Here is a 9,663-nt window from a genome sequence, read left to right on the forward strand (position 1 = left end):
AGAGTTCTGTATAAGTCAATGAGGTCAAGTTGGTTGATTGTTGTAATTAGGTCTTCCGTGTCTCTGTTGAGCTTCTTACTGGATGTCCTGTCCTTCTCCGAAAGTGGTGTGTTGAAGTCTCCTAGTATAATTGTGGAGGTGTCTATCTCACTTTTCCGTTCTGTTAAAATTTGATTTATGTATCTTGCAGCCCTGTCATTGGGTGCATAAATATTTAATATGGTTATGTCTTCCTGATCAATTGTCCCTTTTATCACTATGTAGTGTCCTTCTTTATCCTTTGTGGTGGATTTAAGTTTAAAGTCTATTTTGTCAGAAATTAATATTGCTACTCTTCTTTTTTGCTCATTGCTTGATATATTTTTTTCCATCCTTTGAGTTTTAGTTTGTTTGTGTCTCTAAGTCTAAGGTGTGTCTCTTGTAGGCAGCATATTGATGGATCGTGTTTCTTTATCCAGTCCGAAACTCTCTGTTTCTTTATTGGTGCATTTAGTCCATTTACATTCAGGGTAATTATAGATAGATAAGTGTTTAGTGTTGTCATTTTGATGCCTTTTTATGTGTGTTGTTGACAATTTCATTTTTCCACATGCTTTTTTGTGCTGAGGCGTTTTTCTTAGTAAATTGTGAGATCCGCATTTTTGTAGTGTTTGACTTTATGTTTGTTGAGTCGTTACGTTTTTCTTGGGTTTTATCTTGAGTTACGGAGTTGTTATACGTCTTTGTGGTTACCTTATTGTTTACCCCTATTTTTCTAAGTAAAAACCTAAGTTGTATTGTTCTATATTGCCTTGTTTCACTCTCCATATGGCAGTTCTATGCCTCCTGTATTTAGTCCCTCTTTTTGATTATTGTGATCTTTTATATATTGACTTCAGTGATTCCCTGTTATGAGTATATATTTTTTTTAATTAATCTTAATTTGTTTTTGTGGTTTCCCTATTTGAGTTGATATCAGGATGTTCTGTTTTGTGACCTTGTGTTGTGCTGGTATCTGATATTATTGGTTTTCTGACCAAACAATATCCTTTAGTATTTCTTGTAGCTTTGGTTTGGTTTTTGCAAATTCTCTAAACTTGTGTTTATCTGTAAATATCTTAATTTTGCCTTCATATTTCAGAGAGAGTTTTGCTGGATATATGATCCTTGGCTGGCAGTTTTTCTCCTTCAGTGCTCTGTATATGTCGTCCCATTCCCTTCTTGTCTTCATGGTTTCTGCTGAGTAGTCTGAACTTATTCTTATTGATTCTCCCTTGAAGGAAACCTTTCTTTTCTCCCTGGCTGCTTTTAAAATTTTCTGTTTATCTTTGGTTTTGGCGAGTTTGATGATAATATGTCTAGGTGTTTTTCTTTTTGGATCAATCTTAAATGGGGTTCGATGAGCATCTTGGATAGATATCCTTTCGTCTTTCATGATGTCAGGGAAGTTTTCTGTCAGGAGTTCTTCAACTATTTTCTCTGTGTTTTCTGTCCCCCCTCCCTGTTCTGGGACTCCAATCACACGCAAGTTATCCTTCTTGATAGAGTCCCACATGATCCTTAAGGTTTCTTTATTTTTTTTAATTCTTTTATCTGATTTTTTTATTCAGCTATGTTAGTGTGAATTCGCTGGTCCTCCAGATGTCCCAGTCTGCATTCTAATTGCTTGAGTCTGCTGCTCTGACTTCTTATTGCGTTGTCTAATTCTGTAATTTTATTGTTAATCTTTTGGATTTCTACATGCTGTCTCTCTATGGATTCTTGCAACTCATTAATTTTTCCACTATGTTCTTGAATAATCTTTTTGGGTCCTTCAAGAGTTTTTTCAGTGTGTTCCTTGGCTTTTTCTGCAGTTTGCCTTATTTCGTTTCCGATGTCTTGAAGCATTCTGTAAATGAGTTTTTTATATTCTGTATCTGATAATTCCAGGATTCTATCTTCATTTGGGAAAGATTTTGATTCTTTTGTTTGGGGGGTTGTAGAAGCTGTCATGGTCTGCTTCTTTATGTGGTTTGATATGGACTCCTGTCTCCGAGCCATCACTGGGAAACTTGTTTTTCCAGAAAATCCACTAAAAAAAATGCAGTCAGATCCCTATCAGAATTGCCTTTGGATTATAACCGCCACCTTGTTCCCTGTAAGGATGAAAGTCTGAGATTTGGATCATATATGCTTGGCTGTAGCTGGTTCAGTGTTTTCAGTCCAATTAGGGGTGGATTTTTGGTCCCTTGGTCTTTTGTTGTTGTTGTTGTTGTTGTTCCTTCTCTCAGGCCGAAAGAGTGGGTTAGGAAAAGACCAAAAGAAAAAAAAAGGGGGGAAAGCAAAGCTGCCGCAGAGCCAGAGCCGTTCTCCCTCTGGCTCAGGCAATTCCAATGTTAATGAAGCCACCTGGGGAGGGTGGCGGAGGGATCAGCGAGATAGGAGAGTAGCACCTCAGAATATAGCCAGAGTTGCTTGTCTTGCTTGGAATGATTATTATATCTGACATTCCCGCAGGGCGTGTTGCCTATGTGTGCTGGCTGTGTGGAGATTGCCCCCCGGGGGTCTGGCCCTGTGAAGCCACCCGCTGCCAGTCCAAATCCTAGTGTCAAGGTTCCCCTGCTGGGATGCTTTACTCCCGGCTCCAAAATCAGTCGCTGCCTCCCGGGGACTTCTCGTCCTGCCAGCCGCGTCGCCGCACCACCTCCGCGGACTGGTTGGGCCCCCTCCAGGGGTTAGTTCAGGGGAGTGGAACAGCTCTGTGTGCTTGTGCCGTTCCAGCGCCCAGTCAAAATCCCGGTGGCACGGTTCCCCGGCTGGGACGCTGCTCTCCCAGCTCCCAGACCAGTCACTGTCTCCGGGGAACTTCTCCCCCTGGCTGCGTTGCCACGCGGCCCATGTGAACCGGCTGGGCCCCCTCCCGGGGTGAGTTCAGGGGGATAGGGCTGGGCCCCTTGTTTGCGCTGTCACCTCCCCTGGGCTCTGCCCTAAATTGGGCACCAAAGGTTACCTGACTGGGACGCTGGCTCCAGGCTCCAAAAACAATCGCTGCTTCCCCATATTTGTTCGTTTTCCATCTCTAAATCTGTGTTTGTTGTTCAGGGTTCATAGATTGTTATGTACTTGATCGATTCACTTGTTTTTCCGAGTCTTTGTTGCAAGAGGGATCCGAGGTAGCGTCTACCTAGTCCGCCATCTTGGCCCCGCTCGGTATGTGGAATTTTCAGACTGGTTTCTTGCACTTCTTTCCTTTCCTTGTCTTTCTGTGTTAGGTAGGACTTCCCGTGTGATGTCGAATAGCAGTGGGGAGCAGGAACATCTTTGCCTTGTTTCTGATCTTAGGGGAACATCATCTAGCTTCTCACCATTAAGTGTGACGTCAGCTGTAGGTTTTTGTAGGTGTTCTTTATTAAGTGGAGGACGAGCCTTCTCTATTCCTAGTTTGCTGGGAGTTTTTTTTTTTTTTTAAATCATAAATGGGTGATGATTTTAGACCACTTTTAAAATATAAATTTCCTTAGGATTCCTAAAGGTGACAACCTGTATAAAATACAGCCAAGCTTTGGTTGACAAAAGCCTGATGAATGAAAACCCTTGATGAAATGGAATTATTTGGAGGTGATCATGTGTAGGGAAGAATGAGACAAGTCACAAGGTAACCAGGACAACTCAGGTAATTGCCAAATCCATCCCGATGGTTTCCTTTGTAACACTCATTGAACATTTTCTTGAACGTGGCAGGCACTGGGTTTTCCATGCATCGTGTGTGTAAGGGAAGTGCCAATGGAACATTAAAAGCCCACGAGGACTTACCCTTATCCCAGCCTGCATGTCCTGCTGCATATCCTGGCTGCAGGCTCCTCTCCAACCCTCTTGGTGGGACCTGGAGGCTACCTCTCCTAGTCAAGAGGTATTTCCAGTCTTTAAAATCCAGCCATTGTTCACAGGCTAAGTTTCCTGTTCAAAGAGTGTGCAGTGACCTATTTCCCCAAAATACATATCCCACCAGGATCAGATTTTCCCAGGGCTGGCCAGCCACTCCTCTCAGACGGGCAGTTACTAACAAACTTGGAAAGAAACACAAAGATCTCCCTCTGTCTTCCACTTCCTCCACTACAGTTAGTCATAACCCCAGTAGAGGTCAGCCGGAAGCTGTCCAGTCTCCAGCCCAGCCCAGTGCAGAGTAGGTGTGTCAAAGAGGACAGAACCATCATTTACATCCCCCCCACCATCCTTTCCACCATGTATTACATGCCATTTTCTCAGTGGAGCCCCACAATAAAACCGAAAAACCAAACCCAGTGCCGTCGCGTCGATTCCGACTCCTAACAACCCTATAGGACAGACTAGAACTGCCCCATAGAGTTTCCAGGGAGCACCTGGCAGACTTGAACTACCGACCCTTTCATTAGCAGCCGTAACACTTAACCACTACGGCACCAGGGAGCCCCAGAATAGGCAAATTAAAATGGCAGGGTGTGGGTCATCATTTCTCCCCTGTATTATCTCAGCAGACTCCCTGCTTCTGTCCTTGCCCCTGGCAAATCTGTTCTGAACTCGGAGACCAGAGGGGTCCTGTTAAATGGCACGTTAGAACCTGCCACTCCTCTGCTCAGAACCATCCAATGGCCCCCACTTCAATCAGAGGTAAAGCCAAAGCCTTACAATGGCTAAAGGCTCTGCATGATCGACGCCCTACTACCCCAGTCCCTCATGTAGCTGATTTCTTTTGTGTTAATGTCAGGGATTTTGGTTGAGGTATATTTTGTAGACTGCAGTTACCCGGGATTGATGATTACCTGTAGGCTTCATATAATGGTTGATATTTTTGTGTATATAACCTTTCTGAAAAATAATTTATTTTTTTTGCTGTTGAGAATATACATAGCAAAAACATAAACCAATTCAAGTTTCTACATGTACAATTCAGTGTCATTGATTACGTTCTTCAAGTTGTGCAGCCATTCTCACCCTCCTTTACTGAGTTGTTCCTCCTCCATTAACATCAACTCGCTGGTTTCTAATATTCCTATCCAGTCTTTTGAGTTGCTATTATCAGTTTGATCCCATGTAGATCCATCTTAAAAGAGCATAATGCTCTGGCAGACATTCTTTAGTAGTTAAGCTAAATTACTGTTTGGTTTTCAGAAGATGTCAGGGGATATTTTTGGTTTAAGGTTTAAAGATTATCTTAGAGCAATAGATTTGGGGGTTTATCCAGCCTCCATGGATCCAGAAATTCTGGATTCCATGAGAATTTGAAATTATGTTCTGCATTTTCTCCCTTTTGATCAGGCTTCTTCTATAGTATCTTTGATCAAAATGTTCAATAATGGTCACGTAGCTGATTTCTTACTAGTCTCTCCCTTACTTACTCCGTCTGAGCCACAGTGATCTTCTTGCTGTTCCTGAAACTCACCAGGCATACTCCCACCTCGGGACTTTGCCCTTATTTTCCCTCTCTCTGGAACTCTCCCCTCAGATATCCTCACGGCTCACTCCCTCATCTCCTTCAAGTCTTTGTGCAAATGCCACCTTCTCAATAACATGTATGGTACTAGTTAAAACGGCAGACTGCTCTCTTCCCCTATATTATTCTCCCTCCTCACCCTGTTCTGTTTTTACCATAGAATTTATCACATTCTATCAAAAAAAAAAATTTTTATTTTTTTAATCATCCCATGGAAACCCTGGTGGTGTAGTGGTTAAGTGGTATGGCTGCTAACCAAAAGGGTCGGCAGTTCAAATGCGCCAGGCGCTCCTTGGAAACTCTATGGGGCAGTTCTACTCTGTCCTATAGGGTCACTATGAGTCAATATCGACTCGACGGCACTGGGTTTGGGGTTTTTTTATCATCCCACATCATTTATATATTTATTATGTTTATTGTTTATCTCTCTTTCAGTAGAATATAAGCTCTAAGAGGGCAGGATTTCTGTATTTTTTTGTCTATTTTGTTCACCGATGTATCTCAGATGTCTAGAACAGTGCAGGGCACAGAGTAGAAAAAAAAAAAAAAAACCAAACCCATTACCGTCGAGTCGATTCCAACTCATAGAGACCCTATAGGACAGGGTAGAACCGCCCCATAGGGTTTCCAAGGAAGCACCTGGTGGATTCGAACGGCTAAGCCTTTTGGTTATCATTGGTAGCTCTTAACCACTACGCCACCGTGGCATAGAGTAGGAACTGAATAAACATTTGTTCAGTGAATTACATTTCATTTTAAAGATGAAGAATCTGAGATGCAGAGAGGCTAAATGGCCTGCTCAAAATCACAAATGTTAGTGAGGCAACCCGGAATAGAGATCGGTTTCCCCCATGTCAGAACCCACACCGACCTTCTAATCCTGGCTTCTCTGTCATTGACAAGTGGAATTGTGGGAGAAAGTTCTAGGGAGTTCTCTCTAGAGAGAGCTGCTCTTGGGCTTTGCTAGCTTTACTTGTTCATCAAGATCAAGAAGGCCATTTAAAAACTCTAAAATGTGGATTTTTTCAGTTTCTTTTGGAAATCGTCCTCTTATTGGGATGATTTTATGTACATATGTTGATACTTGCAAAATAAACTTGAAACAAGGAATTTTTGTTGCTGGTAGTGGAGGAGGAGAGAGAGGTGTGGTTGAGGAGGAGGAATATAGAAACATCAGCTTAATCATGTGAACTGCTCTAATAATAAAGCTGGTAGCTCCTTTCTGACAGAGAGCCTCGGGAAACTGAATAGGAGATAACTTTCCTTTTAAGAGACAGTTTTGCTGAGTCATTGTCCATCTCTGAATTCCCTCTCTCTTCCTTCCCACTCGGACTGCTGATTTCATTTCTAATTTATCTAAGGGGGTTTATGAGTCATCATTGACATTGCAATTTCTTTAAGGCCCTCTACTTCTAAACACTGTATTATTTCAGTTATTTATTGATGTATAACAAACTACCCTAAAACCTACTGGGTTGAAACAACAACCATTTATTTGCTCACCATTCTGTAGGTCAGGAATTCAGGCAGGATTCAGTGGGGTGGTCTTTTGTTCCGAGTGATGTCAGCTGGGATCATTCATTTGACTGCATTCAGTTGGTGGCTGCCTTAGCTGGAAACTTGGCTCTGTGCACACCTCTGACACCTCAGTGCTCTCACCATGGCCTCTCTCCAGGCATTTGAGCTCCCTCTCAGCATGGTGGTCTTAAGGTTTATCCTTGAAAGTTGCAAAACAGTGGTATTTCTACTATATTCTTTTGGTCAAAATAAGAAACAGAGCCAGCCTATATTCAAAGGGAAGGAGTATTTCTCATTGGGAGGAGTAGTAAAGAATTCAGTTATAACCCTATTTAATTAATTAAATAACCAAATATAGATGATTTGTTCTCACTTTCACCTGTGCTTCATCTCACTTCTCTGAAAAATAAATGAGGTATTCAAGGAGCCTTGATCCCATGAGCACCTAATATATGCATCTCCGTTATTTATGAATGCTCCCACTTCAGTCAAGCACTCACTTTAGGAATTTCTCTGCATCCAACTCTGTTCCTGCTTGGAACCACTCTGTCTTGCCATGGAAGTTACTCCCCAAATTCCAGATCCCCATCACCATGAATCCCTACCTCACAGGCAGACCATCCCCCATATCCATTGTGTCTGCTTTTTCTGGGACCTTGTGGCCCTAGGACATCCTTCTAAATGGTATAATTATTGCAGGATACAAGGAAGGAGAAAATCTGGTTCCCACTGGCTGAAGTTCTAATTTTGACATTGGAATTAATTTCCCCATAGGAAATTGTTGGCTCTGCCAAGTGAGACATTTGGGTGAGCCCGGCAGCAGTTAATTTCAAGATGGAAATGCTACATCTGGGACTGAGCCCAAGCAGGACCAGAGGGCACAAGTTAACTGCATAAGCAGATAGTTCAGTCCCCCATGTCACACATGTGGTTGTACCGGCACCGCTCCCTAAGCTCACAACTATGGCCATATGTGGGATTTCATAAGAGCAGCTGAAGAAAGAGGAAGAAGCCTTAGCTTGGTTTACATTTGAGTTGGCTCAGTGTGTGGGTTCAAGCCTAAAATGGACAGCTACTACATTACAGCCAAACTCAGGGTTGGCCTTGAAAGAAAGTGGGGAGGGGAAATCTTCCCAATGGGCGGAACTGCAAGTAGTGTACCTGGTCTTTCGCTTTGTGTGGAAAGAGAAGTGGTCCAATATGACAAAATATGTGTACTCATGGGCAGTGGCCAATAACTTGGCAGACTGGCTATGGGCCTAGAAGGAAAATGACTGGAAGATTGGAGACAAGGAGGTATGGGGTAGAGGCTGGCAGATGGACCTATGGAAGTAGGCATAAAGTGTGAAGATTTTTGTATCACATGTTAAAAGTCCACCAGAAAGCATCCATCACAAAGAGGCATTGAACAACCAAGTAGACCAAATTCCTGGCTAGTTGACATTAACCAACCTCCAACATTAACCCTCCAGAGCTGGCATGATGTATTATTGGCTGGATCCGTGAATGGAGTGGCCATGGTGACAGAGAGGGATATTACACATAGATCCAACTGCATGAACTTCCATGTAACAAACCTGGTGTAACTATTGTCCCCTCTGAATGTCCATTCTGCCAGCAACAGAGACCAAAACTGAGCCCCTGATATGGCACTAATCTTTGAGGAGATCAATTGATCACTTGATGGCAAATTGTTTTCACAGCAATAGACAACCCATTCTGGGTTTGAGTTTGTCTTTCATGCCAGCAGAGCCTCATGCAGTACCGTTATTCAGTGGCTTATGGTGAAGTTGTCCACAGGCATGAGATCCCACACAATAGAATATCTGATCAAGATAAGCACTTCAGAGTGAAAGACCTGCTGGAGTAGGCCCATGATCAGATTTTAAGGGGCCATCGATCGTAACTCACACCCCCATTTCAGAGATATTAAAATGTGAAACAATTTAGCATCTTTCAGGGTTGACCTTACCATTCCCCTGGGTTTCTTCTGGGCTTAAGAAGCTCAGATGATCTCATGGCCTCTGAGATGGGGCATCTTAACTATGGTTTGTGTGACTCAGCGCTGGTCTTTAATGTGCAGCTTTGTCCTGCTTGGTCTTTGGTGATGGCCTCCTTCCTCAGTGGCCTAAGATTACAACTAGTGAAATCCATGGTCTGTCTCTTGGCCTGACCTGTGCCTAGGGGTCCTTGGGAGTCGTGGCCCTCATCCCAGCTCTGGCAGATCCCTTGGGGCTCTGTCTGTGACTTTGGCCCTATGATGCAGGCCCCTGCGTCTAGAACTGCCCAGGCGAGCCCTTTAGGCAGCCCTTTCAGCTGTCATCTGTAAACCCACCAGGGCCCTCTCTCTTCTAGACCCACTCTGCCACCCTTTCTATCCCAGGTGGTGATTCCATGTTGACATGGAATGCTTGGAAATTTCCCTTCCTCTCAGAACTCCTGGTAAGAAGTAGGGCTTCCTTCAGACCCGAGAACCTGAGTCCCTACTTCCTCTTTTCAGAGTTTCAACATTCGGAGGGGACAGGGCCAGAACTGCCACTCAGAAACACTCGCCTGCATCTAACTTTCTTACCCCTCTCCAGCCTTTATCCTTCCTGTGTTTATTTCTTTGGGTATGAAAATTGCTTTTACGTATCATATCAATAACCAATTTGAAAATATCATGGGAAAAAAAAATTCTACTTACCACGGGGGGAAAAAAAAACCCGTTGCCATCA

The sequence above is a fragment of the Elephas maximus genome, chromosome 27 (genome assembly GCF_024166365.1).
Source record: "Elephas maximus indicus isolate mEleMax1 chromosome 27, mEleMax1 primary haplotype, whole genome shotgun sequence".
NCBI lineage: Eukaryota > Metazoa > Chordata > Mammalia > Proboscidea > Elephantidae > Elephas > Elephas maximus.